The following is a 27439-nucleotide window of genomic DNA, read 5'->3' on the forward strand; positions in this document are numbered from 1 at the left end:
CCAAGGAGATTCCAAATCCTGCCCAGTTAATAAAGGAAATCAACCATCACAGTGCCTTTGTTTTTAACAAGCACCAAAGGAGCTGTGTCTGTGTCTCTCTCTTGCTCTTCCACATGCTCTCACTCACCCCCATGAGAAGATACAGAAAGACATCCATCAGCCATCTGTAAGACCAGGAAGAAAGTTCCTGCCAGGAAACAAGCCAGCCAGCACCTTGATCTTGGACTCAACTCTGTAAGTATGAAATGCATGTTTCTCCTTCTGCCACCCAGGTTACAGGGCTCTGTGGTAGCAGATCAGATAAGACGCTCGACGTCCTAAAGTTAGAACCAGATCTGAACTCTATTTTAAAAGTACATGCCAAACGAAAGCGCAGCAGAGCGTCTGAAGAAGCTGTCCTCAGTGCAGCCTGTTGAAAGCCAACACTCCCCACACTTTAGTACTTTTACGCTGAAGGCCAGATCAGAAATTAATTGGTATCCATGCAGTCTACCCAAAACTGTATGACAAATCACCTTGATTGTTTGATGTGAAGGGCAGCATTCTAAAGGGCACCCCACTCAACCATATCTCAGGAGCTAATAGTACTTGGCACTTAAGCCAGCCTTAAAAAAAAGAAAAAGAAAAAAGAAGAAGCCTTCTAAAATAAGTGCTGATCTCTTCCTATTTTTTTTTCCAATTTAAGTTTTCACTCAATGGGGAGTTAGAACTTCAGAGCTCTGAGTTGTTCCTCGGATGCAACTTGTAAGCCAAGGCAGCACCAGGAGCTGGTGGAGGGGAAGGAAATCGGTAAGCGACAGATGAAAAGAGGGGAAAGGAGACAGATGAGGGTAACAGCCTACTTCTCCCTTTCCTAGAGAGGAAGGATCTGCTCTTGGCTTGAGTTAGGCTGCTAAAGCTATTATTTATAGCTTACAGTCTCCCAAATCGGTGATACTACTCACAAGGGAAGGTTACCAGAAGCAGGGAGTGTCACTGGGGGCTGGGGAGGCATTAAGATAGCAGATGGTGGCCATGGGAGCGGTGGCAGCAGCCAAGAGCTTGATCAGGGTGGATTCTGTTCTGCTTTAGGGCATCTGTTTCCACACTAGGGCTGAGCCTGAAAATCTGCTGATGCCAATCTTCCGCCCCAACCACGTCAGTGGCCAGCTCAGCATCCAGGCCCCACAGCCCTTCAGGCAGGATGCACTGAGCTGTGGCAGAAAATTGGGAGTTTCTTCTCCCTGCCTCTTTAAAAGAATGATCTAAGTTCGCTTCTGTAACAGTAGTAATTTGGACCGACTTCTGTCTTGAACACTGAGCAGCAAAAGCAGCAAAATCTGTGATCCCCTCACTGAGTTATTTAGAAAGTCACTGGAGTAAGAAAGAAGGCTCCACCCGTGCCTTTACCCTGACTGCCCAGGAATGTGCAGCAACTCCATCTGCCTCTTCACGCACTCAGGGCTGCGGACAGCAGTCACTCCTAAGAAACCATTAAAGAAAAAGAACTTAGCAAACACTCTTTGCATTCCGAGCCTCTGCAGAGCCCATCTGCAGGCTCATTGTTTTAGATGGGTCTATGTTTAAGAAACCAAGCCATGTGTTTGGAATATCTAGATTATGAGGGTCACACAAACAGAGTGCTTTTTTTTATTATTATTATTTCTTGAAATTATGATTACATCATGTTTCCCTTTCCTGTCCTTTCTCCACGCCCTCCCAAATACCCTTTCTTACTTTCTTTCGAACGCAAGACTTTTCACATTAATTGTTATAATATATGTGTACGTATTACGTAACATAAACACAACCCGCTCAGTCTTGATAAGGTCACTGGTATGTACACTTTCAGGGCTGACCATTTGGTATTAAATGAAGTCAGTTGGTGTGCTCTTGCCTGGGGAAGATTCTTTCTCCCACTCTCAGCGTTCCTTAGCTCCCAGGGTATTTTTTGTAACAAACTGCTTGGCCCATGGTTTCATTTCCCAATCATTGACACATCTCGCATTTGAGCTCCTGCGGCTCCCCATTAGGCATGAGACTTGTTGGAAGGTAAGACGGTGAGGACGAAAGCCTGAGTGTGAAATTGGAGGTTTCAGGCAAACTCGGCGGTCCCAAAACACAAGCCTGTAGCCCCATGGCTGTCCAAACAGGACCAGGCGCTGAGACACCACCTCACGCTGAGCTGAGTGGTTTCCGCTGAAACGTTGTGCGCAGAAGTCCTACAGCAACGTGGGAAATTTTCAGAAAGCGGAGGTATGGAAGCCCCCAGCTCCTGTCTTGAACAGGTGCTTGGTACGTGTCACAGAGTAACCTGGTCTGTTTTCTAACAAGAAATAGAAACAGATGGAAATCATCTGACACTCTGACCTCCTTGTTCATCCTCTGGAAAGGAAAAAAAAAAAAAAAAAAAGCCCAGCTCCTACCACACTCAAGTCCTCTCACTTCCTTCCTGAACACAGCGCTCTCTGCACCCTCTGCTCCACACTAGGAGTGGGCGGTGAAACAGGAAGCCCCTGTGCCAGTCAGGGCAGCAGAGAAGCGGAGCCCTGGACATGCGCACCCAGACACCAGACACCGGGCCACCATGGAGAAACACAGGCTTTGTGTGGGGGAACATCGTGAGACCCATGAGCGGGGTTCTATGTGCCCTTAGCAATTAAACAGAGAGATCGCTGGCCGCCGTCCATTACTGATGAAAACACTATCCTGGAGAGAGCTTCAGGGGCCCAGCATTACACTGGGCAGAGCCAGTGCTGGAATCCAGGTCTGATAAAATCCCTACTGCTAGTCCTCACCTCTTCTTGTACAAGAAGAAGGGGAGAAAGGACACATCTAATCCCTGGAAAGTTGGAGAATGTCTAGCCTAAGGCTTCTCTGAATCAGGAACTAGGCAACTTTATCTTTACTGACCACAGGCCCCCCAAGGCATCTGGCCTGCTACACCAAAGACAGCACTGTTTTGAGAGGTGCCAGCGCCGATGGGTCTGGAGTGGGAACAAAGCTCAGATCCCTCGCTAGGTGCAGGGGAGGGATCCCTCGGTAACAGTGTTCAGACAGCCTGTTGCTGCAGTGTAACCATGGGGAAACCTGTAAAAGGGAAACTGTGGTCCAGCACTCAAAGCCCACACTCAGAGCGGCAACGCTGAGTACTTCAGAATTATGAAATCTGCAAACAAGTCCCACGCCCATCCGCCCACTCTCATGGCCACTGGTCAAAGATGTAAGAGAGATTTCTCTGCTGATGACAGACACAATCCACACTAATCAAAGATGGGGTTTTTTATAAAGCATTCTTTAAAGCTTCCTCAGATTATGTATCAGTGTATAGAACAGATCATAGACTTGTACTTGCAGCCACACTATCTTTAGGAAATGCATATTCATAGAGAATTTCCTGTGGGTCCTCCAGCTGTTAGTTAACCTCACCTTGCTCCTTCCCATGTACAGAGAAAATGGTGATTACTCTCTAGCACCTACCAAGGGCTATATTTTGGATCTTCAGTATCCTCTTAAGGACCTGTGTGTCCTCAGGAAGCAACTCAAGGTGGTAGAACCTTTAAAAGATGGAGCTTGTTTGGCAGGTCCCTTAGGTCACTGGGGTGTGTCTTTAAGAAGGATAATGGGAAGTGAGAGAGTTTCTTCCTCTTTCTCTTCTCCTTCTTCCTCTTCTACTCTCTCTCCTCTTCCCTGCTCCCTCCTCCTGTCCTGTCCATGAGGTCAGCCATTTTGCTTTCCTGTGTTGTCCCACCATCATGGGCTGCCTTCCTGCAGAGTCAAAGAAACAGGATCAAGCAGTTGTGGATTGGAATGCCAAAACTGGGAGCAAATACAAGTTTAGTGGGGTTTTTGTTTTGTTTTTTCTAGACAAGATCCCATGTGTCCCAGGCTGGCTTTAGACTTGCCATATGTCTGAGATGATCTTAAACATCTGGTCCTCCTAGGCAGATATTACAGACATGTGCTATATCACACAGGGTTTGTGTAGAGCTGGGGATCAAACAGGGCTTTACATGCGCTAGGCAAGCATGCTACCCACTGAATTAAGCTCCAGCCCTTTTTTTTTTCTTTCTAAGTTATCTCCAGGGCACAAAACTGACTAACATACTAACTCTAGCACATCAGGGCAGATGTTATTACTCCCATCATACAGATGAAAAGGGGATACTAGGAATTTCCAGGTGTATGTTTTGACTCAGATCTTGCATCTGGTAACAGAGCTATGAATGGGTTCTGGGCATAATTCTGGATCCGGCTTCTTTCCATCATCCTGACCCTTTCACCGTCTCTGCTACAGCTGGTCAAAACGCATTTGATCATCTTGTATCTCCTTCCCTTAAAGAAAAAAAAAGAAAACCAAAAAACCAACCAAACAAAAAAGCAGCAATCCCAGTACCACTACCCACCTTACACTCTCTTTGACCACAGAGACCCAAAGTCAACAAAGTGAATCTATTATCATTGTTTACCTAAAACACTAACCAAAGAAAGGTGAACAGCCTCCTTCTGTTTATGATTCCCAGAGGTTCTCTTCATGATCCAGTCACAGATCTAGTTTGTAATGAGCACTTTGGACTAGCTAGTTAGCAGGTTGATTTCTGTTATGTAGTACCTCTAAACTCACGTGTGTATCAGTGCACCTGCTTAAATTATAATGCTAGAATAGAAGTTTACACTCTTTAATTTTTGGTTCAGTATGAAATAGCTACTCAGCATTAGTTACCTAATGGACATATGATCTTTACAATGAAGAAAATGATGATAATGGTGGTGGTGATGATGATGGTGGTGGTGATGATGATGGTGATGATGATATAAAGATCAGGAAGTATCCTAGAAAAACACCTAGGGTGTTTTACCGAAATTGGCCATAGAGGATGTCCAACAGAGAGTTGTTGTAGGAAGTCATCCAGGGGATAGAGACAGCAGGGTTCCTACGAACTGGCTTCTGCTGGTGGGAATAGACAAAGGGGTCAAGTGGCAGGAGATGTTCAGTGGCTTCAGGAAACAACTGCTTCAGGGAGAAGTATCTATAACACAGAGAAGCATCCCCTGCTTCCCGTACCAGGAACCAACAAGCTCTGAGTCATAATTTACCAAGCTCAGAGCCAAACTGACAGGCTGGAGAAAAAAATCCACACAACCTTCTCGGCAGGGGTGATGGACTTCTGGTGCAATGATGACGTCCCGAGCATGACACCAGCTGGGGGAGGGGTGGCTGGAGCGCCTGGTCACCAAGTGAGTCACAGCATGACTGCCAGCAGTGTATGTTCCTGGTCCCACCGTCAAGCCCACAGAGCATGATCAGCGCAGTGGTGCAGGGCCTCACTCACTAAATCATAACCATCGTCCCTAGTCTAAGAATGAAACAAAAGAAGGAACAGTGAGCATAAAAATGACCAGATACATTTGCACACTAACCTGTGACCTCCCCAAAGAGCACTCAAGCATGAGAATACTTTTAAAAATACTCAGAAACTTTTTATCAAGAGTATTCTCTACATAACACAAAAACTACCTTTGGTTTCTAAAGCAATTAGACAGAGTCAAGTGATTGTGAATAAAGTCTACAAATAACGGATGGTGTGCAGAATCCATATATCACACATCCCCGATGTTGGCCATTGCCCTCAGTCCAACTTGCACTTAGGACACTCGTTTTTTCCTTTTTTATTGCAATCATGGTTTGCTGAGTGCTTTTAGTGAGAATAAATAAGGCTTTTAAGTAATAGCACAGAAAATTTATAAATTGGAAGTCTATTTTTACTTTTAAAATAATTTTACACTTACAAGCAATTGGAGGTCAATAGCTTCCAATCTTTTAAAATGTAACTTTGGAAAAGAAATCTACCTTAGTTACAAATGCTTTCTGGACTATTTAGAAATGGGGCTCAGGAATCAATCCACAGAGTCATATTTCAACTGTCTTGTCATTTTTTATATCTTATTTCATAGCTCATAGAGATGAGACTTGGAAAAGCATAAAAATGTACTTTCTGAATCATATAACCTTATTGAGTTTTAATTGAAATGAAAGTGACACATTTTGTTTGTGGGTCCCCTGGCAATGGGACCGGGACTTATCCCAGGTATGGGAACTGGCTTTTTAGAGCCCATTCCCTAAGGTGCGATGCCTTACTCAGCCTTGATGCAGGGGGAAGGGGCTTGGTCCAGCCCCAATTTGGTATGCCAGCCTGTGTTGACTACCCAAGGGGAGGCCTTACCCTCTATGAGGAGGGGATAGGGGTGGAATAGGGGTGGGGGGGGCAGGAGAAGAGGGAGAAGGGGCAACAGGGGTTAGTATGTAAAAGGAAATAAATTTTTTTATATTTTTGGTTGTGAGCCTAGCCTTTAACGGCTGAGCCATCTCTCCAGCCCGGAAATAAATTTTTTTAAATAAAAAAATTATAAAAACAAAGTGACACATCATAGAGAAGACATGACAGCTCAGAGAGAAAAAAGTTGCCTGAGTTGTGGGTGATACAGGGTGGCCATGTGGAAAGACGCGTGACCCTTAAAAACATCATTTCTCTGGATGTGGTATTGTAACAGATTAGCACACTCATGTCACTCACCGCATGAGCTTAAATAAACGGCATAGGTTTGTGATAAATACAGACTGCTGTCTTTTATATTAGAGTACACACTAGTAATGATGCTATTACTTCTGCACTTGAGGTCAAGTGAAAAGATTAGTGTGCCGTATTTGAAGATGAATCATGCACACTTCTTCCTGGTGCTCATATCTAAATACTTTCCAGGTGCCTCCCATGGCCTTAGCACCCAGAGGACGGCAGCCCACATCCATACCCCAGTTTTATCTTTTAATAATTTTCTGATTGAAAAGCTGCTTAACTGATTGTTCTGTACCTGATTCTGCTCACTGTAAAGTGGGGGTGGTAATGTGTCCTATTGAAAGGTTTGGCAAGATTCATGGAAAGCGTTTGGAATAGTGTATAGGCTACAGTAAAGTCTACAAAATCATTAGATCTTTACATGACAATGACGTTTTCCCACTGGTATCCCTATCTCCGCTTCTTCTCAGCCCCGACTGCTCCCCCTGGTCATCTCAACCAACAAGATGCAGGGAGGGGTTCCTGCTCCTGTTCCCCTTTACTCGGTTTCAATTCAGATTGATGATCCACTCTTGTGGCTTACACTACTCAGTAAACATTTCTAATATAGAACCCACAGTAAACATGCTATATTTATATTTCCATACAGTGAGGCTGAAAGCAATATAATGGGTAGTATCTGACTTCTAACATGGGAAATTTCCTTTGCTTAGAGAACACCTTGATGGGTAAAATCCGGCAGCAAAGATGAGTCCCAAAGATTCTGATCATTAAGAAAAGAATAAACAAAGAGAGAGCTAAATCTTCCTTGTGAGAGGTAAATATGTATTTGGGCTTTAGGGTAATCACTGAAAACCAAGATGGGAGAAAGTAACTAAGCAACATAAAAAAAAAAGGTTTTAGCTTGCATTTAAAGATGGTCAGTGGGGGAATTCCTGTTGGTTGGGGCTGAAGAATATTTAATAGGGAAATAAGGCCAACTGATGTTCAGATGGTTTACATTTCTAAAATATGAAAATCAGATAAACCTGATGCATGTTTAGGCTTGCAGTGTGTGGTATGTGAAAGAAACCAAGGAAGTGGAGGCTGTTCTAGTTTCCTGTCTGTTACTGCTATAGCACAGCCTGACCAAAAGCAACTTGGGGGAAGAAAGAGTTTATTTGGTTACCATCCACCATTGAGGGAGCATTAAGGCAGGAACTCTAGCAGCCAGTCACATGACATATGACATCCACAGTCAAGAACAGAAAGGATCAGATGCCACATGATGCTCATTTGGGGCTTCTGCTCAGCTAAGTTTCTCTAGTGTTGAGCTCTTCGGGGCCCAGTCCATGAAATAGGTGTGCCCACTACCAGGGTGGGTCTTCCCACCTGAATCAAGCTGATCAAGAAAATTCCACAAGCCCACAAGTCAGTCTGATCTAGATAATTCCTCAATTAAGACTCTTTCCTCAGGTGATCCTAGGTTAAAGCAAGTTGAAATTTAAAACCAACCACCACAAGGGCAAAGTTCCATGTAGAGGTGAAGAAAAGTAAGAACCCTGTGTGAAAACCAAAGTTATGTTTTTAAGTTTTACTATGCCTAAGAGATCCATGAAACAAAAATCCCTCTGATTTGCAAGTCCCTTGCCCAAAGATAGATAGTTCCTGAAATGTTGGAGGCTGTTGTTTATAGAAAATAACAAGTCACATGTTTTCATTCCACTAAACAAATTTGTTTGACCTGAATGACACTGAATGTGCTTTATCACATGTGGATGGGAGGTTCAAAGGCAGGAAATGCATCAGAATGCATGGTTGCCCCTGATTGGACCTGATGGGAAATACTTTGATTCCTTGCAAACTGTGACTCAGTGACATTTCCTGGGAACCTGGGTATAGACCCAGCCAGAGCCCATCCACCGGGACAATGTTTAATTAAAGCTCGCTTCAAATTTGACTTGAAACTGTGGTAGTGGTTTCATTCTTACCATTGGGATTAACATTTTCTGGAGACCCCAGCAATATCCAGACTACCCACCAAAATTCTAAAGCTAGACCTTCACTCCAGAACTCTGGGGCTGAAAGGCCACTTCAGAAGGCACGTGCCTTGAGATGTTCCAAGGCTCCGAGGATGCCTTCCAGTTCACAGACTGTCAGAATGAACTCCCATGCTGAGAAAAGCAGGAAGCATCTACAGAGGCCTTCTGGTGAGTCATCATCTGGTTCTGTTTTGTGGTATCCCTATCTGGGGTATGGATGGAGCTCTACGGGACCCCAACATTCTCCCATCCAGAAAAAATAGTGACATGTCACCCACCCACCTGGTTATGGTTGGTTGGAAAGTTTTATCTGTTTCCCAGGAAAAGTTTTGTCTGTCTTATTGGAAAGTTTTGTCTGTCTGTTTCTTGAGAAAGTTACATCTGCCTGTTTTCTTGGAAAGTTTTGTCTATGTTTTCCGGTTCTGTAAGTGCTGTTTAAACATGGAGCTGAAACAAAAATGGGTCAGTTATCTTCTCTGTCTCCACTGTCATCAGCTGCCAATCACCACCAGATGCCAGTCACCACCACTGCCATGGCTACTGTTATGGCCAGAGCTCAGAATTTATCTCTGAGCTCTCTGGTGGATTCAGGGTAATGGGAGTTCAAATGGCTTTTGGTTGTGGATAACATTAAAGTTGTTTATGCTGTTCTATTTTATTGGAAATCTGGCTCTAGAGCTGGGTTGTGACTCTTCCTTCTCTAGACCCAAGCATATTTAAAAGTCTCCTCTATGTCTTGAGTCAGCAGAGCCAACTGACACTGTGACAGAAAAAAGAAAGCAAAGCAAAGCAGGCAAAAAATATTAGACTTGGTTTATGTGAACATTCTGTACCTCAAGCTTTATAAGTTTTTTTATTGGATATGGCCAAAAAATCTGTAAAATCCATTTAAAAAGTTAACTTAAAACTAGTAATATTAGGAGTTGATAGTTAAAAATCTATGCATAGGTGATCTTAAAGGAACCATGTGGCACGATTTCATTTATGGATATAAGCAAGCAATGGATTGCCACCTCTTTAGGAAGCCATATGACTGGTCACCATTTTGCTAGGGAAGGAGAGGGATGTCATGTGACTTCACCATCTTTAGGCAGCCATTTGGCTGACAGCCATCTTTGTTAGGATTAGAGAAGATAGATGTCACGTGACTGCATCACCATCTTGATTAAAAGTGACCACATGGAGTGGTCCTACAAAGGAGGCAACAACAGGTCCCCCAAATATTGTGGATTAGGGTGGATCTTTGTATGACAATTTCTACCCTGTCCTGAAAACAAGATTTATGAAAGATACATTTTTAAAACAATGCCTGTTTAATAAGGTATTAAAGTTGCTTCTATGCTTTCATATGCAAGAATGCTGACAACCAAACTTTGCAATGTAAGAGTCACCCAGGTGGTATTGGTTTTAAGGGGTTAGGAAGAACAGCCGAGACTTGCCAATATGTGGCACAGTTAGAGTTCTCAAAGAGATCACAGTTGCAATGACGGACTCTAGCAGTTTTGGAAATGCTGGTGTCATGTGATAGTCACCAGATGCACCAGCCGCAATAAAATGGAGCAGGCTGAAATCTAGAAGGGAGACTTTGTATTTACTACTGAGGGTGGGGTCAAAGAAGGGATCCAAGCCCCTCAAGAAAACCCAAAGGATTTTGGATAAATCCCAGATATTGAGCTTTGAATTGTTTGCACTGTTCAGCTTGGTTTTGCCTTATGCAGATTGTGATTGTGCCCTATTTCCTCCCTCTTGAAGTGAAAAATAGTACTTTATTTTTTGATGTTGTAGGAGCACACAGTTGAAAGATTTTAAACTTTTTAAGAGGAAATTTTGGAGATTTACAGAAAATTTAGATTAAAACTGGATAATTTTAAGGAGCAGTTTTTAAAATACTTAAACTTATAAGGCTATGGGGCATTTTAAGTTTTTTAATTTTTTATATTATTATTTGAACTTAAAAATAAATTTAAAAAATTAGGGCCACAGCTATGAGCACCAACTACTAAACAGTAGAAACTGGGGTATTCCTATCTAAGCAATCTGGAAAGGGCTGGGGCAACTTCTCAACCAATGGGCCATGATCCTTTGGGGATTTACCAGGGTAGCCTAGGACCACCTACATGTTGGATGCTTGCATTATGATTGATAACAGTAGAAGCATTACAGCTGTGAAATATCAAAAGGAATAATTTTGTCGTTGGGGAAGTCACTACAATGTGGGTAACTGTATTGAAAAGTCAAAGCATTGGAAAGATTAAAAACCACTGCCTTAGAGAATGTCTCTCCTTACCTGAGGTCTATTCATGCTTAAGGATTATATGTCTAGCCTCCTTGTCTTTACTAAATTTGTTAAGCTTAAGCTGTTTTGATAAACTAGGTCATACAAGAAACTGTTACATTTTGTAATGGAATACTATAAATAGGTCAGGAAGTTCCCAGTCTTGCTGTAGACAGAGTTTATGAGTTAAAAGTTTTATTTTGATACTAAGAGGAGCATCAGTTCAGAAAGTGTTATTTTTTTAAGTATTAAACTTAACAGAGATAAAGCTATAAGGTCCTAATCTTATAAAAGCTTATATTTGTAAACTGTTAAAGATAATTAAGACATGCAAGTTAATAGTCACCTTAAAATGGTTAAATTATTTAGTACATTCAAAACTATAATTGTAGTCACACTAAGCACTAATGTAATTAATCATAGGAGAATGGTTTATTTAGCTTCTTTTATGTGTTTTCAAGATTAATTCTAGGTTTATTTAGCTCAGATACAACTTAATCAATAATGGTCCTCAAACTTGTCAGAGATCTGGTAAATACGGTATTTAATATGTTTAATAGAGGAGGCTTACTATGACAGAGACCTCCAGCTCCTAGAAGTGACCCCAAAGTCTCCAAAGAAGATCACAAGGAACTACCACAACTTCTCCTAGATTGTGGTAATGCTAACCACTTGGCAATACTGCCCCAATGCTGCACCTGTTGCCAGGACCTGACCCAAACTGTGGACAAGCAGGACACTGGAGGGTTGATTGCGCCACTTTGCCTAGACAAATAAGATCAGTCCCCCACATGTTCTTCCACCTCAGAAAAGCCTCTTAACTGTCTGGATCTGGTGGCCAAAGACTGATGCTGTCCTGGTACTTCTGCCCCTAATGCCGTGGAGACCACAGGAATCTAGGATGACAATTTGGATAATGGACTAGTCTCTGTCATTTTAATTGACACACAGGGCATTTAGATTATACTTTCTTCTATAATGCATCCTTCTTAGAGCTCTGATGATATAGCTGTGTCAGGTTAGCAGCATCAGGCACCCAGATCCTTCCAAGGCTGCAGCCACCTTTTTAGTCCATTTCATGTGTAAAAATTAGGCCTTGCTTTTTCTAGAGTTACTAGGTCTCCTGTTGAGAAAAGATAGACAGGCTTGCCTTGCTAACAGACTTCATTTAAAAGACAAACAGATTTCAGATGTTCCTTTCCACTAAAGGAACATGTTTTGTAACGACTGTTCACAGTAATAACTACTTGATAGTATCCAGTCTGGGTACCATTAAGCTGAAGGTTATTAGATCCCAATATCAAGGATTTGACTCAGGATACAACTCAAGGTGGAATGTGACAGCCAAAGTTATGTTTTAGTTTTCAGTTGCTGTGCTTGAGAGATCCATAAAACAAAATGCCTCTGATCTGCAAGCCCTTTGCCAAAGGGCAGAAAGTCCCTGAAGTACTAGAGGCTATTGTTTATGGGAGATAACAAACCACGTGTCTTCACTCCCCTAAACAAGTTTGTTTGACCCAACTACACATCCAACTACACTGGATATGCTTGATCACATGAGTGTGGGAGGTGCATGGGCAGGAAATAAGTCAAGATGTATTCTTGCTCCTGATTGAACCTAATGGAAAATACTTTAAGCCCCTGAAAACAGTCACTATGGACCATTTCCTGGGTCCTGGGCAGAGCCCATCCACCTGGCCAGTATTTAATTAATGCTTGCTTTAAATTTGACTTTATACTGTGGTAAAGGTCTTAGTCTTGACCAGTGAGATTAACACTTGAACAATGAGGTAGAACTGAGTGTAGGAGTTCAAGGGTATTGAAACCTGTAGTAGAATGAAATAGACATTTGGGAATGTGTTAAAAATCTTTCTGAGAGCATTACACTTCCTGGTGTACACAAGAAACATCATATGGGGGTGTTATTCCAGTCATAAAGTCTGAGTGATGTAGCAACGGCCCTCCAAGGAAAGACAGGATCCAGTGTATAAGAGACTTACAGGGAGAGACTATGAATCCTATTCACAAATTATTAAACTGGAAAAGGCTAAAAGATTTCACAGAGTAGGGCCTATCTGGCTTCTTGGAAAAGATAAAGGAAGAAAGAAAGGAAGGAAGGAAGGAAGGAAGGAAGGAAGGAAGGAAGGAAGGAAGGAAGGAAGGAAGGAAGGAAGGAAAGGAAAGGAAGAAGAAAAGAAGGAAAGAAGGAAAATGGAAAAGAAGGAAAGAAGGAAAAAAAGAAAGAAGGAAAGAAGGAAGTTAGGTGGCGAAATCACCAGATGATCTATCCCTGTGGATGGAAAGATCTTGAACCAAAGTCACTAATGAAAGGGGCCTGTAACTCACAGGAACAGTGAGCAATAGGCCCTGCACCATGCCCATTTATTTCTGGAACCAGTCCATGAAAAGAGCATTCCCAGCACAAATAGGAAGGTAGATCCACAAAGGCAACAACTAGGGCCATCATGTAGCCATGTTCCCAGAGAAGAGAGATAGAACCACACATTTCATCACCCCTACCCAGGTCTGATGTGCCACTTGGTTCTCACAAGTAAATGTTTGCTAAGTTAACAGATTGACCCATCTTGCTTTTCTGAAAGCAAAAAGCTTCTGCAGAGCAAGGGAAATAAATGAGTGAAGAGACAGCCCAAGGGATGGGAGAAAAGTCTTTGCTAGCTATACATATGATAGATGACTTATTTATAGAATAAAGAACACAAGAAAGTAGCAAAATAACAAACAACACTATCAATCAACAGTCTAAGGAGATGAACAAATTTTTATTTTCTTTTTTTAATTTTGTGTGTCTGGAAAGATTTGCATGTTGTGTGTGAATACACATTCATGTGTGTGAGTACAGGTGTGTGTGTGTGTGTGTGTGTGTGTGTGTGTGTGTGTGTGCCACTGCACACTTGTGGAAGAAGAGAACAATCTCAGGCATCAGGCCTTGATTTCCACCTCTTTAGAGACAGGGATTTTGGAGTCTCTCTACTGTACACTGGGACAGCTGGTCCATGAGTTTCCAGAGAGTCCATTATCTTTACCTCCCATATTTCCGTAGGAGCCTTGGCTCACACTATGCATGAATCTTCTACATAGGTTCTAGCAATTCAAATTCAGGTCCTCACACTTTTACTCACCTGGCCCAGAAGACACTTCAGACAGAGAGGTGCAATGGCTACTAAGTGCTGAAATAAAAGATTCAATCTCCTTCACCACCCAGGAAACACCAGTTAAAATGACGATCAGAGTCCACCTCACACAAACCAGAATGGGTATCATAAAAATAAAATTAACCAGGTATAATCTAATCTCAAAACTTGTCAGGCTGAGGCAGGAGAATTGCTGTGTATTCGAGGTCGAGCTACATTACACAAGCAACTAAAACCAGAAAACAAATGATGGAGGGAAAAGGAGAAGGAGAACAGTCCTACAAACTGCTGGTATGAAAAACAATTGCAGAAAAAGAGGCCAGCGGCCATGAATGTGAAAAGACTGCAGAGCAGGGGAGTGTACATGGGAGAAGGTGAAAGGAGAAAACAGGGAAATGATGCAATTATATTTTAATTTCAAAAACTAAAAAAATTAAAGACTATGTAGTGGATAAACACAATAAAGTTTCATTTGACCATAAAAAAGAATGAAACTATCTCATTCATGGAACAATGTGTGTACATGGAGTTATTAAGTGAAGTAAGGCAGATTCCATCATAAATATCACCTTTTATCTCAATCATAGATGTTTGATTTTATATAGCTACATAAAGCAGATATATATGATATATATATATATATATCATCAAAGCAAACATTATGTACAATAGATACCAGATAAAAAGAAAAAATAAATATGAATAAGTTAGTTCATCTTAAATAACTATTGAAACCACATGAATGTTAATTATATTATCCTCTCTGTTTTATTGCATTTTTAAACTTTTAAGAATATTATATAAATGTTATTAGAAATATTTGGAAACATAATGACAGTTCATTAAAATTAAACAAAATGTCCATATGACCCAGTATATTCAGCAGAATGGAAAGGTGAGGCACAAATAAACATGTGTACCCTGATGTGCATGGCATGATTATTTGCAACAGCCAAGAGGCACTTGCAGGAAGTGGGAGAGGGGCAACAACCTAAACAGCTATTGATGAATGGGCATATCAAGAAAGACACTGTGTAAACACATTGCAATATTCATCCACTTAAGAAAGAAAGAAATTCTGACACATACTTCAATATGGATGGCCATAAAGACACTAGCTAGGTCAAATAAACCAGCCATTGGAAGCCAAATGCTGTAACAATTTCATTTCCATGTGGTAGACAGAGTAGTCAGCTCATAGTAACAGGAGGTAAAATGGCCATTTCCCAGTGGCTGGGAAGAGTGAGTTAGGGGAGCTGGAGTTCAGGGGTACAGAGTGTCAGACTAGAAGCAAAGTTCTTGATTGTGGGGGTGATGGTTGCACAACAATGTGGAAATATTGAGTGCCACTCAATTATATACCTAAAGGGATTAAAATGGTGAGTCTTACCTTATGTACGTTTTACTACAATGAAAATACATGTTATTTAGATGTTAGAAAAAAATAGGGCATTCCACGTTGTCCCACATCATTGCTGCAGGCTCTACTTTGGCCTCCGGGTCTCTCAGCATTGACACCAGACTCCCAGCTCAGCCATTTGGCTAATGTTTGCTTCCAGGACTTTCTCCAACTGTCCTCCTCTCAAACCTGCTTTGGATGACATCTCTCAGAGTGCACCCAGAAGCTTCCTGCTGGAGCTTTTCTCTCAGCCAGCTGTCCTCAGCAAAAGGCCCCAAAGTCCAGGTGGCCCTGCTCTTTGGTGCTATTAATTCAATGTGACCAAAGTGCATGTCATACTTGAAAGAAATTGTCTTTATAAAACCCAACTTTATATACACTAGCAAAGAAAGTGAAAAGTAAAAGTAGAACTGCTTTGGTAAAAAAAAAAAAAAAAAAAAAAACCATCAGGTGTGTTTTCTGATAGGGACTCTGGAGGGGACAAGAAAGCCAGAGTAAAAATATCAACTAAATTTTTGACAAAGGGGGACTGAGGTGGCTGAATGGGGGTGGGGGCAGTGCGCTCTGTGGACAACAAAAGGATTACAGGAGAAGCAGAGTGTGAGTCAAGCCTTGCTTGGCCCTAAGCTGCCTTCTGCCCTGCTCCTCAGCCACACAACCCTTCCCACTTCAGGCATTCATTAACTCTCAGAGGCATTCATTAACTCTCATTGTCCTTTTTGTCTGCCTGTCTACTCACTTCATGGATTCTTGTCCTTCCTTTATTCATTTTTTATTTATTTAGTTTACTTAATGTGCAGGAGTGTTCCACTGGTGTGTGTGTGCATGCGCACCACATGAGCGTCACATGCCTGCAACAGGGTGTCTGAGACCAGAAGGGGGCATCAAATCCCTCAGAGCTGGAGTCAAGGGCAGTTGTAAACTACCACATGGGTGCTCCAAGTCCTCTGCAAGAGCAACAAGTACCTTAAAAGCTGAGTCAACTCTCCATGCCCTTCTTACCCCTTTCTCAATATTTTGTTGTTTTTTTAATGTTTTGTTTTGTGGTGGGTTCATAGTTTTGTTTTTGTGTTTAATTTGACTTGGTTTTTTCTTTCTTTTTTTTCCCTTTTATTTTATTTTACAATACCATTCAGTTCTACATATCAGCCATGGATTGCCTTGTTCTCCCCCCTCCTGCCCCCTCCCCTTCCCCCCAGCCCACCCCCATTCCCACCTCCTTTTCTTATTGTTTTGTTTGTGTGGTGGCTTGAGGGGTGTGGTTGTGGTTGTTGTTATTGCAGCTACCTAATCTTGGCCAGCCTTGAATTCTGGACCCTTCTGGTCTCGGTCTCTCCAATGATAGGATTAGTGATGTGTACCCACACAGCCAGAGGTTCCAAAACACCGGGAATGCTGGGTGTAATGTTAGGCTCCACATACTACATGTTCAAGACAGTGAGTCAAATGTTCAAATAGGAAACATAAAATCAGTAGGAGACAGAGCATTGATCAAACTTATAAAGATACCAAGACAGCTGAACCAATGGTCTGTAAATTGTCAAGAAGGCCAACACTAGAAGAACAGAGAGGATATGGATGCAAATAAAGTGTGCAAAAATATGGCCATTCCCAAAGTGGAGACAAGATACAGAGAGTGTATGCTATTGGCTGTTCCCTCAGCAGCTCATGGTGTTAGTTTACCTCTCAGTAATCCCATAAGCAGAAGAAAAAAGAAGTGCTTTATTAAAGATCAATCTGCTCATAAGAATCCAGGAAAATGTATTCAGTAGTCTAGGGTGCTAAGTGTCTAGGATGATGCCCCAGTAGCCTATTCTGATACTCTTGCTGCTCTACAAAATGTTTCAGATAAAGCTACCTAGAAAACCAGATCCTGTCCTTGCTAAAGGCCTAAGAGAGGCCAATTATAACATATAGGCTCAGAAAAATCAAAAGTATCCCATGCTTTCATGATAAATAGCAGACTCCTTTGTTATCCTTTAAATGGTGTTCCATCTAGTTAGTTTTCTAATTACTTAAATGTTCTTTCCTAATATACCATGATGGCTAGTTCCTCCTGTTTCTCCTGAGCCCCTAAACCAAATTTGCCCTAGGCATCAAATTCATTATTTTCTTGTTTATGTTACCGAATACATTACAAGAAGCAACTTAGAGGGAAAGTGTTTCATTTTGACTTATAGTTTAAAAGGAGGCAGTTTATCATGATGGGGAAGTGTTGTGGGATGGTCTGTATGTCAAATCTGTTGCTCTGATTGGTCAATAAATAAAACACTGATTGGCCAGTGACCAGGCAGGAGGAAGTATAGGCGGGACAAGGAGGAGAAGAATTCTGGGAAGTAGAAGGCTGAGTCAGAGAAACTGCCAGCCGCCACCATGACAAGCTGCATGTGAAGACACCGGTAAGCCACAAGCCACGTGGCAAGGTATAGATTTATGGAAATGGATTAATTTAAGCTATAAGAACAGTTAGCAAGAAGCCTGCCACGGGCATACAGTTTGTAAGCAATATAAGTCTCTGTGTTTACTTGGTTGGGTCTGAGCGGCTCTGGGACTGGCGGGTGACAAAGATTTGTCCTGACTGTGGGCAAGGCAGGAAAACTCTAGCTACTAGGGAAGGCAGGGCAGCAGGAGTGAGAGGCAACTGGTCACACTGCACCTGCAGTTCAGAAGCAGAGGGCAGACAGGAAGTGGGGGTGAACTCTAACTGCAAGGCCACCACTAATGACCCACTTCCTAAAGGTCCCACAGTCTTCCAAAATGGCTTCACCAGCTGGAACTGAGAGTTCGAACACATAAGTCTATGGGGGACATTTCACGTTCAAGCCACAGAAGCCAGTCACTCATTAATGTCCCTGCAGAGCCACTCCCATCTTCTCTGGCTACCGTAATCCTTCATCCATAAATATGAATCTCTGAATATGGGTGTCCACACTCATTAGCATGGCTCTCCATGCTGACAAAAGTGCATCTTGGGTCAGGCATCTTTCTTAGTGGAACCAGTAAAGAAATCAGCAGCTAATTCTTCCACCAGTGACCATGGCAGTGGAAAACAAAAGGATGTCTCAGTACTGCTCATTAATCTAGGAGCATGTGTTCCATATTTACATGAAGAGTATGGGTTAGGTGCTAGGCATACTCTGAGAACAATGAATTCTGATGACAACTCTACTGAGTCAGTGTCAGTATTCCTGTTTTTCAGATGGGAAGCCTGTTGAGGAGGCAACTGTGGTCTTACAAAGAGCAAAGGAAAGACTCAGAATTTAAACCTGGGCAGAATTATTCTTGAGACAGAGCTGTTAACCACTAGACAGTGTAGCTGAAGTTTCTTTTCCAGTCCTGCCCAGGCCTGCAGCCACTAAGACCCAAGTAAACGCACAGAGTTATATTACTTATAAACTGTATGGCCGCAGCAGGCTTCTTGCTATCTAGTTCTTATATCTTAAATTAACCCATTTTTATTCATCCATACCTTGTCACGTGGCTCGTGGCTTACCAGTACTTTTACATCTTGCTTCTTATGTTGGCGGCTGGCAGCGTCTCCTGACTCAGCCTTCCACTTCCCAGAATTCTCCTCTCTGCTTGTCTCGCCTATTCTTCCTGCCTGGTTACTGGCCAATCAGCATTTTATTTATCAATCAATCAGAGCAACACATTCACAGCATACAGAAAGACATCCCCAGCAAAACAGTGGCTTAGACACCTCCATTTTATAAAGCAGACATGATTATGAAGTTTCTGGAAAGAGCATATTCAAAGAATCTATAAGGAAATTTTCATAGAACCTTTTCCCTTAACGTGGAGAATGACTCAACAGAGGGAAATTTCCTGATAGTTCCCTGCCACTCACTGCTGAGTGGAAGTGGGATAGCAACATTGTTCTCTCGCCCTTCTTGCAAGACACAAGTATATACGGGAGATCAGAGAACTATCTACCTCTCTGTGGCAAAGAAATTCACGTAGAAACATCTCATCTCATAAATTCAAAGCTTGTACAAAGAAACGCAGCCTCCCTCCTCCCTCAATTCAATGGTGTAAGCAGTGGTTTCCAAGAATGGTAAGAGTGTGGGATAGATGGATATTTACACCCTAGAAATAAGGTCCATTTCCCTCAGCCTTGGAATAGTTTTTAGAACTCTTTATGGAGTCCAGAGTCCATCCTTACAGAAAATATTATAGTGTTTGTATATTGCCTGCACACATCTTCCTGTATACTTAAATCACCTCTAGATAGCTTATTATATCTAATAAAATGTAAGTGTCTGTAAACAGTTGTCAGACTATGTGCTTAGAAAATAGTGACAGGGATACAAGCCTGCACATGCTCCATATAGATAGGGTTTCTGCAAAAAGAAAATTATCTAAATTTGAACAAATCCAGGAAAAATCAACAGAGATATACAATTCTGATGTAATATAATATACTTAATGATTTTTCTGTCCAAATGTTTATAACAAGAAGCTATGTGGGCAAAAATAAGATTTTGTGGTGGTCCTAATCAAAGGCAGTTTTTGTTCTTCCTTTTTTTTTTTACTTTTTGGTCTAAAATGCTATGCTCACCCAAGGACAATATTTAATGTTCATCTCTAAGTGTTTGATATTCTTTTATCCCCAGAAATACAGTTTTGATTTGTAACAACCACAGCATTCCCAAGGTAATAGTTAAATTACTGAATAATATTGACTGTGTGAGTCAAGGTTCCCCAGAAAAATTAGGATGAATAGGACTATATAGGGATGTAAGGAGATATTTATTTATTTATTCATTCGTTCATTCATTTATTTATTTCATACAACAGGAAGGCTGAGATTTAGTTTGACCCCAAAGACCTGAGACTCCAAGGAACCAATGATGCTGAAAGCTTAAAGGGGAAAGAAGGTACTGATGTCAGCTCAAGGTAGGAGAGTGAATCCACACTTCTGCCATCCTACCAAAAGCAGTCTACACATTCAATGCAATCCCCATAAAACAATTAATGCAATTCTTCATGGAAATTGAAAAAACTAATCTTAAATATCATTTAGAAACACCAAACACAGAGAGAGAGAGAGAGAGAGAGAGAGAGAGAGAGAGAGAGAGAGAGAGAGAGAGAGAGACCCAACCATGAGATAGGCAAAACAATCCTGAACAAAATAAGGAACTGCTAAAGATATCACCATTCATGATTTTAAGTTATTCTATGGAGCTATTATAATAAAAACAACATGGTACTGATATTAAAACAGACACATTGACCACTAGAATAGTACTGAAGACTCACATATAAGTCAACACAAGGATAGCCACCTGATTTTTGACAAAAGAGTCAAAAATATACACTGGAAGAAAGACAGGATGTCAGCATTTAAATGGTGCTGGTTAAACTGGATAGCTATATGTAGAGAAATGAAACTAGACCTTTATCACTCTCCCTCAACAAAAAAACAACTCTAAGTAGATCAAGTGCTTCAGCACAAGCTCTGATACCTGAGTCTGGAAGAAGATAACATAGAGGATATGCTTGAACTTACAGACACAGCAAAAGAGTGTCTAAACATGACTCTCATAAAAAAGGCCACTGATTGACAATGGTACCACATGAAATTGAAAGGCTCAAGGTGGTTGACTTTGACTGTCAGCTTTTAAAAGTTTTACAATAATCTACTAGTCTCATATCCGTGAGGGCGTTTCTAGATGGGATAAACCTCAGGCTGCCTCTTCTCCAGCCTTCCAGAGTGGACTCATACCAGAAGTCCTGGGAACTTTCAGGTGGGGCTGCTGGAGCATCCACATCCATGGACTGAAAGCTCCCAGGTTCTCTGCCTCTGGAGCATGAAGCTGACCACTGTTAAACTGATATATATGGATCTGCTTCTCTGGAGAACCCTGCCTACTACATCAAGCTATCTGCTTAATGGTCCAATTGACATCGGAAATTAATCACCACTGTCAGATAAATAGTAACATAATGACTATCCTAGGTTTTTAACGTTCGCAAAAGTATGGCATTTTAAACACTATTCTTTGTCATTTTAACACGGATAACTGGACATTTTATGTCTTCCATCTTCCAGTGGAAGCAGATGCCACAACTTTCATTCTAGAAAAGTCCTTAACTTTTCTGAAGATAGTGAGACAGATTATCTCTTCATGCTATCTTGGCCAAGAGAAAACTCGGTGCTGATTTGCAGGCCAACTCCGTTTGGATCTGTATTGAACATAACTATCATTGGGACTGTTTGGAACTACAGACTCAGTCTGCTAGCTGTCATTTAATTGCCTGCCAGCTCTACACGCACCCTTTTTGTCTGCTCTGCGCAAATGAATATGGGCCCCTTAAATGTTTTCTTTGGCTTCTGGCACTGTTAGTCTGTCAATAATGAGCTCAGAAGAGGCATCATTGAGAACAGAATTATGTCCTGGCTCTGGTAACTGCCCCTACAGCCTCCTGCAAGGCTCACAGCTTGTCCAGGCTCCTCCTACAATGTGGGGTGGGGGATTTCCTAAGTGTCAGCACCTGCAGCCTAGGCAACATCCCCTGTGTCTGGCTCCTACAATACACTGCAGTAAAATAGGACCCAGCAGCAAGAACTTACCCCCACCCCCACCAAGCAGATCTGTAGCAGAGTTCCCCTAATGAGACCCCTTCCTGTGAACAGATTTCCCCAACACCCCAGAGGGCAGATTTCCAGAAAGTTCCTGGGGGCTAAACTCAAGATAATTCTGCCAACACGGCATCTTGGGAACTTTCTTGCTACCCAGCAAGCCCCAGCTGCATCCTCTCCAAGCAGGTCTGGATCTGTGCCTCAGATCCACTCAGCATATGTACAGTGTCTGTTGCCTTTCTGTCCTGACTTCTATGCAAATATGCTATGCCATTCAACTCAACCATATTTAGTATTTTTGTGATATATGTGCTTTCTTGGGTTTCCATAAATTTGCTTGTAGAATTCAAAGGCAGTTAATTAGTTAATAGAATATTAACTACAAGTAAAGGCTGAGCCTAGTTAACTTGCTGTGCACCAATCCCAGAACAGGAGCAGGCATGATGCAGTAAAGCAGATATTTCTGATGAGGATGATGAAGCTGATGAGCCTAAGCCTAGGTTAGACTCTGAGAAGGGACCCTTCTCAGTTCAAACATTAGCATAAAGAATGACAAGACTTTAGAGATTGCCAAATCAAATCCTCTTTCCTAAACAGCTCCTGAAATCCATATTGCCTGCCCAGACTGGGAGTGAATTTGGGAGACAGTAAACCCAAACATGCATGGCTATAGATGGTGATGAGCTCTAACGAGGCAGACTGGAGAGTTTCAAGCTGGAGAACACGAGCAGAGAATGACAATTTCAGACTAAAATAGAAGAGGCTGATGAGCACCATGCTGATTAAGCAGGAAGGTCTCAGCTCAAGTTCCCAGGGCTGCCTCAAACTGAAAACGGTCCAAATTAACCATGCATTCCCTCACCACTGCCCAGAAGATTGAGGGCTGTGATGCGGTGGGTGTGAGGACAGGAGCAGGCTTTGGTGTGGAACCCCAGGTCCACTGTGAACTAGTTATGGACTCTAAGAGGCTCCCTGACCTGAGTATCAACCACAGCAAGCACCCAGGCTGTCACCTGGTGAGAAGCTACACTGAGTAGGAATTTCCCATGGCAGTACCTGGACTCACAAGTGGACTCACCTTCTCACCCTGCCCTAGTTGGCTAGGGCCATGATAACAAAAACCAATAGAACAATAGAAATCTATTGTCTCATAATTCTGGAGACCAAAAACCCCAAACTGTGCCACAGTCACTCTGGAATCCAGAGAGAAAGCATGTTTCCTGGCTTCTCCCAGTTCCTGGCTTTCCCCAGATGCTTCTCAGCTTGTGAAATGATGTGCCATTGTGTGCTACCATCTTCATATGACATTTCCCTGTGCCTCTTCATATCATGCCTCTGTGCATGGCATCTCTGTGTCTGAACTTTTCTTTCTGTAAGGGCACCAGTACTGTTGACTTACCACCCAATAGCCTCATGATAACCCGATTAACTCTGAAAGATGGAGCCTCCTTCTGAAGTATTAGATGTTCCATGTCTTTTTCATTGCAATCCATAGCATATGTCCTTGGTTTACTGCCCAGAACAACATCCTTCCTCCACAGTGAACAACCAGTTCACTTAGAATACAGTTTCTACCTTATCAGTTTCCAGAATAAGGGGGAAGGTTTATGTAATATGAATGTTTAGACAATGCATAGGTGTATATGTACACAACTCAGAAAGCTCCTTAGCCCTCTGTGCTTCCCCTCTGATCTCTGGCCTTTGATGACAACCTTCAGCCTCTGAGCACCCCCCCCCCACTTCTGGCCTGGTGTGGTCAGTCCTGTAGTCATGGCATATCCTCCTCTTGCCCTTTCTTCTTATCTGATTCCTGAATCTAAAAACACATTGCAGTGAAATCCCTAGGCTTTCACTAAACCACAGAAATCCAGACAAAAATGGGAGAACCTGAGAGATGAAGGATGGGTCACATCCTGACACTAAAGCCAAAGTCCTCGCCTGCCAAGTAAAAACTTGGGGAAAGAAGTACATTTTTCTACCGACTGCTTCCTGTGGATTGTAAAGGTTGGCACCACTATTAGAGAAGCAGGATCCTCTGGCACATCAGACAAGCACAAGAAACAGTAGTGCTATGTGGGCAGGTATGCAGAGATATGGTGGAGAAAAACTAGTAAACTGAAATAAGTTCCATATTCTTGTCATAAGCTAAAGGTCATACAAACAATAGAGGCAGAAGGCACTGTCCCTCATATTCTCTCTCTGTGTCTCACTATCTCTGTGTGTGTCTTTCTCTGTGTCTCTGCTCATGTCTATGTGTCTCTTTCTGCCTTTGTCTCTCTATCTCCCCACCCTTTTTTTTAAACACTTATGGGGACAGACACATACACACATGCCTTTCCACACACTTCAGAAAAATATCCCCACTTACAGTCCTGCGCATGGCCCACTGTAATGAGGGTGAGCAACAACCCTAGTTCAGCCATCTTCCCGTAAGCTACACAGGATCTCATATTCTCATCATGAGGACCACTCTCATGCAAAAGACATCTATTCCCCCAGGACAACTGATAAAAGCAAAATATTTCTTGGGAAGGAGCACACTGCATCCTTAGTGCCCAGTAATATTTTCATGCTCTTTGGGAGGTTATATTAACTGGTCGTCACCTTAAATGACTGTCCCAAGGGAACAATAATCTAGCCACAGTAAGGATTGTTTTGTTTTTTTTATAACCTCAGAGCTGTGCAAATCCCTGGACATCAATGTGATATGAATCTGCCACTACAGAATGGAACAAAATAATACCTAGACCATCACACTGATAGGAAAAGTATTGCACTTGAAACACAGCCTCCCAGTAAATCCTGGCTTATTACTATTACTGTTATTAATGGCCACGAATATGCACAAGTTGTAGGAGACAAGTCTAGAGATCTAGAAGAAGAAGGGCTCCATGGAGAGACATCAAAGGGGAGGGGCCAAAGAGGAAACAGGTGGGGATTGGGACAAAAGGGAACAGAAAGCTTCCTCTTCCTTACGAACATCTGAGGCATGGGGCATGTTCCAAGGTCTGCCAACTCTAAACTCTGGAGAGCATTTCTCTTCTAGACTGATCAACATCCATTCTTCTAACTTCTTGGCTAGGGGCAGTGTGGCATGATAAAATGTAGGTGATGGAACAAGAGGACACCTCTGTGAACCAGAAAGCAGCTGTGTCCCGGAATCTGAACCTGAACCAGATAACTAGGAAGCACATGGCCCTGTAAAGTAGGTGTCCTGGATTCCTTATGTGGGCCCACGAGACACCATACTGCCTAAAGGAGTAGCAAGTGCTATAACAAGTTTCCTAAAGTGGGATACAGGTGGTTTAGGAGGGAGAATTCAAATGGGTTTCTGGGTTAAGCAGAGTTAAACCAATTTCTGTACAATAATTTCCTCAGAACTTTTAATGTGTATAAATGCATTATGAATCTCCAGGTGTGGGTACTATGTGACCTGTTTCCCCAAGTATTTTTAATAAAGTATGCAGAGACTAGTGTCCTTCTAGAAACTTCTGGGGTTGTAGGTAAATCATGGACATTGTCTTCTAGAACAAGCCAGCTAGCTGGAATTTATGAGCCCTCAGTTTCTTCAGCTGACAAATGAGGACATTTAATCAGAGGTTCTTACCAAATTTCACATCAAAGTCACTGTGAAAAGCTGATGAAGGTCATACACCAACTGCCTCTAGATAACCATATGTCCACAAAATGCCGAAAAGCATCTAAGCCCCTGAACTCTAAGGTGTTCTGCAAGCCTTTCACATCTAGCGTGGTGAAAACACCTGAGCTACAAAGCAGACAGCAGCAGATAGCCATGGCTTCTACAGTTTCCCCTGTAAACCCACCTCTTTCCTATTCTCAATCAACAGGTTTCAACGGCTCCCGTCTTCAGAAGTAAGCATGCCATCCAAGCGTGACCAGTCAGATTGCCTCATACCTTGGACACAATGAAGAGATCGGGGAACTGTGTAGTGATGATGAAAACCTTCTATAGGTTATTCTCTGGAGCTTAAATGGGTAGAAGGAAGGGACGGGGCAGGAAGGGAGAAAGGATGGGACAGATAAAGAAATCTTTCCACAGTGGCTGCTCAATTAACAGAATAATAGCCTGAAGTCATAATAGCCATCTTTGTCTTAAAGAAGAAAAATGCTTCCCAAGAACACTGGTTGGGTCAGTCCAGAAGTGTATGTCTTCCTTATATGAACCAACAAGTATTTTCTCCTGCTTAAACTAACTTGCAGCTGCAAAATGCTGGATAATTCGGGGTATCAATCTTGGGATTCCTGCGGCTGGGAGGCTCAATTAAAAGGCTCACATTGAATGCTGAATCCACATTCAATAGCAAACAATGGTAGAAGGACAGTAGTGATGACTGCATCACTGAGAATTGGTATGACCTGACTGCAACCCCTAAGAGCTGAGTGCCAGAAAGACCCCAGAGACCTCAGATAATTTCTTCCATCTGATCCCTGCTGCCTGAAATGCCATCACTGAGCATCTGGGATCTTGACAGGGGGTAGCATAAAGGTGTGGAGGGAGTCTTGGGGCTTTTCCAGAGTGTAATGGAAGCTATCAATTCTCTTCTTTGAAAAACAAGCAAAAAATACTTGCTTGTGTTTTCAGTTTAGAGACCTCCTGGAAGCTAAAATACACTCTTAGGACACTGTCCCTTGTTGCTATAGAGAGGAATTGTTGGAGTTTTTAAAGGGAAGTTTTGGCCTCTCCAACGACATTGGGTAGAAAGGGAAGTTGTTTGGCATCAGAAGGCAAAAGAAGAGGCACCACCAACAATAAAGACCCTGATGATTAAACAGTGTTTACTGGGGAGTTTTCAGCTCTTAGACTGGGAGGCACCCTAAGTAGAGTCCTGTCAGTCAGATCTGGAATTAATAGGTACACTCAGGGTTTTGTTGTTGTTGTTTAAATTCTTCACTGAAGAGAGAGAACATTTATCAGTCCTTCTTGTCTTATCCTAAGGTACATATTTCAATGAAAAGAGTGTCAGGACCATATCAATAAAAGTAGAAGAGAAAGTTGTGACAACAGATTTCCCCTAAGTCTGGCTTTCCCAGGTTCCTCATGGTGGGAGAACTCACTTCTCTAAAACATCGTTTATCCTAAACCTCTCAAACATTTTGCTAAATAGTGGTTCTTTCCAACAGTGGCAGGCTTTCTAAGTTAAAAACTAAAGCTGTCAAGGTCTCTCAACTCACAGCCACAAACCAAGTTCATCGTCGATCTTTACTAGAAAAGTCAAAGACATGATTTGACAGGTACCTGCCCATCTTTCTTCCCAAATGTTTATTTTTAATCAATGCTGGCCTCTCTCACCAAAGCCTAACTGTTCCATTCCTAGTCCCCAGGGACCCTGAGCCTCTGGTCCTACCTAATTCTCCAAATCCAAAACATCCTAGGAAAAAAGTCAAAACATGGGGTGAGCAGTTGCACCCCAGCTCCTGGCCACTATCATCCCAC

At 42.2% G+C, this 27439-nt stretch overlaps 2 long non-coding RNA genes across 2 annotated transcripts; one reads left to right on the top strand and one right to left on the bottom strand.

Annotated features, from left to right (window-relative positions):
• Window positions 1–27439, top strand: LOC143267451 (uncharacterized). The gene is made up of 3 exons (XR_013042579.1): window positions 1–234; window positions 20199–20297; window positions 25833–27439. It is a non-coding gene; the product is annotated as an uncharacterized LOC143267451 (long non-coding RNA).
• On the bottom strand, window positions 3625–5592 carry LOC143267452 (uncharacterized). Its single transcript, XR_013042580.1, has 3 exons — window positions 5124–5592; window positions 4092–5009; window positions 3625–3747 (listed from the first exon to the last, which is right to left on the bottom strand). It is a non-coding gene; the product is annotated as an uncharacterized LOC143267452 (long non-coding RNA).

This window comes from Peromyscus maniculatus, chromosome 9, assembly GCF_049852395.1.
Source record: "Peromyscus maniculatus bairdii isolate BWxNUB_F1_BW_parent chromosome 9, HU_Pman_BW_mat_3.1, whole genome shotgun sequence".
Taxonomy (NCBI): Eukaryota; Metazoa; Chordata; class Mammalia; order Rodentia; family Cricetidae; genus Peromyscus; species Peromyscus maniculatus.